Source organism: Cygnus atratus, chromosome 34 (genome assembly GCF_013377495.2).
Source record: "Cygnus atratus isolate AKBS03 ecotype Queensland, Australia chromosome 34, CAtr_DNAZoo_HiC_assembly, whole genome shotgun sequence".
Classification (NCBI taxonomy): Eukaryota; Metazoa; Chordata; class Aves; order Anseriformes; family Anatidae; genus Cygnus; species Cygnus atratus.
In genome coordinates, this window is record NC_066395.1 from 377,234 (window position 1) to 381,177 (window position 3,944).

The following is a 3,944-nucleotide window of genomic DNA, read 5'->3' on the forward strand; positions in this document are numbered from 1 at the left end:
ACTCTATACTCTACACTCTGTTGGCTATTCTAGTCTGTTGCTATGAAAGCCTCCCGTGGGAATTGTTAGGGCAGATAATTGGAGGCCATGATTACAGACAGGCAAAGGCACTGTGCTGAGAAAAGTCTCGGTTTGTTTTGGTGAAGCAGAAGGGCCAAGACCTGACCCCAGCCAGTGGGAGGGGAGATCCTGCACCCCCAGCACCCCCATGTCTCACTCAGGGCTTTTCCTGGAGTCTGTGGGATAGGGGACGACGCCCATAATATCATGTGAAGGACAATGGTATGACACCTTCCAGCGTTTGCACATGGTTGAAAGGAGAATACATGGTCCCAATGCCATGAGTATATCACATCTCCTCATAAGCCGTGGCTGTGGGGACGAAGATTTCAGTGCTGCTGAAGCCTTCCATTCTTGTCAGAGCCCTCTGCCTTCTCCTCTGCAGGCTTTCCTATGCTGTCCCACACTTCTCTGAAGGCTGCAGACAACCACTTCTCTTCCCCACCTTGCTCGCACTCTGGTATTCCTATGAATTCACTGATGCCTCTCCACTCTCGCCAGCTGTTCCTTCAAACACAAGGGCATGGGCTGATCCAAACTCCATCTGGGTGACCTCTGGACCCACAGCACCAGTTCCAGCACCTCATCTCTGAGCCAAGAATTTTGTCTGACTATCTAATCTAAATCTGCCCTCTTTAAGTTTAAAACCATTCCCCTTGTCCTATCACTGCACATCCTGAGAAAAAGTCTCTCCCTAGCTTTTCTGTTGGTCCCCTTTAAGTACTGGATGCACGCTATAAGGTTTCCTCAGAGCCTTGTCTTCTTCAGGCTGAAAAACCCCAACTCCCTCAGCCTGTTTCAATAGGAGAAGTGCTCCAGCCCCTTCATCATCCTTGTGGTCCTTGTCTGGACTCACTCTAATAGCTTCATGTCGTTCTTATATTGGGAGCCCCAGAGCTGAACGCAGTACTCCAGGTGGGGTCTCATGAGAGCAGGTGGGGTCTCATGAAGTTCCCGTAAGCAACCTATCAAGCCTGTGCAGTTCCTTACCCCCAGGAAGGAACATGACAACCTATAGCCAGGCCTTCTTCCTGTAAGGGTCCTACTGGGTATGTAGGCAGAGGGGATCTCACAGTCAGCATGCCAACCAGGTGTCTGCTTGTTCTGGGTTTGGCTGGGAAAGAGTTAACTTTCCCTGCAGTGGCCCACATAGTGTTGTACTCTGCACAAGGTGAAGTTGCTCAAGGACTCCTCCTAGCTTGGCATCACCCACAAATGAGCTGAAAATATATATACCATCATAAAGGGAGAAAACAAAGATGTTCAACGGTGTTGACCCAAGTGCCCATCACTGAGGGATGCTGCTGGTATCTGTCTGGCAGGAGGACTTTGTACCACTAATGTCCAGCCACCTTCCCCCCCACATCATCATCCCTTTCTTCAGTCCAAATATCACCAATCTGGCTAAAGGGAGACTCCAGAAGACCATGCCAAAGGCTTTGCTAGTGTCCAGGTTCACCACGTTCCCTTCTTTCTCCTCCCCTACTGCTTCAGCAATCCCTTTGTTTTCCTCCAAGTGCGTGAAGATGGCTGTGGCAGGACTTCCCCCATCATGTTACCAGGAGTAGAGTTGGCAATTGCACTTCTTCCAATCATTCTTGTTTCCCTTCCTGAAGATGGGTTTGATGCCTGCCTTTTCCAAGTCCCCAGAAATCTCTCCGATGCAAACTTTTGACAGCCCAGTCTAGAAAGGCAGGGTAGTGTGACATAGAGGAGAGGGGCATCTGCAATGAACCTGTGCAAGAGGGGGTGACAGAAATCTCACAGGAACACTGGGGGTTGTTTCTGGAGTCACACAGGGCAACGTCTGTGCTCTGTGAGGTGTTCACGTCTGAGCTGGCCTCCTGCGCTCCTCATACACACAGGGCTGTTGAGAGACACAAGTCCCTGCCTTGCACACCCACGGGCAGTGCAGTGCAGTGCTTGCAGTGTCCCTCTGGATCCTGCAGCCACTGCCAGAGGCTGGGAGGCACTCCCAGGGGATGCCCTCCTCTGAGATGCCACAAGGCATGAAAAGTGGGCACAGGGACCTCAGTTCAAGGAAGCACATCCCAGAGCTGCATTCAGGTGGCTTCCCAGGGGACGTTACTTGGCCTCATGACACTGTCTGCCCCACTGGCCTTCATAAGACTTGTAGGAATACCTGATGGCCTTTGTGCTCCTTTGTGTTCAACTGTCTATGTGCATATGATGTGTCTTCTGGCACCAAAAGCAAAGGGTTTCTCTTTCCATATATACCCTGCATACACAGGGGGCCCCGCTCGTTTGGGACATCCCATATCCCAGGGAGCATTTCCCAGATGAGCATGTCTGTGGTGGCCTAGATTGCCACTTCTGCACCTTTTCCTCAGGCAACCCACAATCCCCACAGCCCCGAGCTGGTGGAGCTTCCCTGTAGAGTATTAAGAAAGAGCATGAAACCAACCAAATGACCCTAGTGCCTGTAATGTTTTACATTGTCAGTCATATACAGAAGATGAAGTGTAATTTCTTGATTTTGAAAAACATCAAGACATCAACTTCCTCAAGGCATGCTTGAGCTCCTTGTTCCTCATGCTGTAGATGAGGGGGTTCACTGCTGGAGGCACAACCAAGTACAGAAATGCCACCACAAGGGACAGAGGTGGGGCAGAGAATAAGGGGGGTTCAGGTAGGCAGACATGGCAGTAATGACAAAGAGGGAGACCACAGCCAGGTGAGGGAGGCACGTAGAAAAGGCTTTGTGCCGGCCCTGAGAAGAGGGCATCCTTAGCACTGTCCTGAAGATCTGCACGTAGGAGAGCACAATGAAAACAAAACATGCAACGGTTAAACAGGCACTAAACACAAGCACCCCAACTTCCCTGAGGTAGGCATCTGAGCAGGAGAGCTTGAGGATGTGGGGGATCTCACAGAAGAACTGGTCCACAGCATTGCCTTGGCAGAGGGGCAGGGAAAATGTGCTGGCCGTGTGCAGGACAGCATTGAGAAAGCCACTGCCCCACGCAGCTGCTGCCATCTGGGCACAAGCTCTGCTGCCCACGAGGCTCCCGTAGTGCAAGGGCTTGCAGATGGCAATGTAGCGGTCGTAGGCCATGATGGTGAGAAAAGAATACTCTGCTGTTGCAGTGAAAAAGAGACAAAAGACTTCTGTAACACATCCCCAGAAGGAGATGGCCCTGGTGTCCCAAAGGGAATTGGCCATGGCTTTGGGGAGAGTGGTGGAGATGGATCCCAGGTCGAGGAGGGCGAGGTTGAGGAGGAAGAAGTACATGGGGGTGTGGAGGTGGTGGTCGCAGGCTATGGCTGTGAGGACGAGTCCATTGCCCAGGAGGGCAGCCAGGTAGATGCCCAGGAAGAGCGCGAAGTGCAGGAGCTGCAGCTCCTGCGTGTCTGCGAATGCCAGCAGGAGGAACTCGCTCACAGAGCTGCTGTTGGTCATTTGCCTGTTTGGTTCACGGGGTCCTGCCCAAGGAACAGAAATACAGTGATAATTTACCACAGAGTTATCTGAGAAAAACAAGTTCCACTTCCCATTTTAAGCCCCTCAAAGCTCTTGGATACTTCCAGGCAACCATTTAGCAGGTGCCTTTCATGTGCTCTGCTTGATGCTGCCTGAGGCTGTCCCTTCGAGCACAGGACTCTGCTGCGGGTAAGGAAGGTGTCAGTCCCATCCTACAGCAAGAGCATAGGTGGATCCAGATGCCTCACACTGTCCCTGTACTCCCCTTCCATCCAAGCACACCGAGGCCTCACTCCATGTACATGTGAAACCCCCATCCCCAGCCAGCCTGGAAACAACAACAGCAGCAGCACGGCCAGGTGCAGAAGCCAGGAGGAATGGCAGCGTGCTGCTGCCAGGGGATGAAAAGCCAGGGAGGGACAGACGGACACTCAGCAGACCC

At 52.2% G+C, this 3,944-nt stretch overlaps 1 pseudogene; it reads right to left on the reverse strand.

The window, feature by feature from the left end:
* Positions 1–2,567: 2,567 nt before the first annotated feature.
* Positions 2,568–3,481, reverse strand: LOC118261198 (olfactory receptor 14C36-like; annotated as a pseudogene).
* Positions 3,482–3,944: the final 463 nt, after the last annotated feature.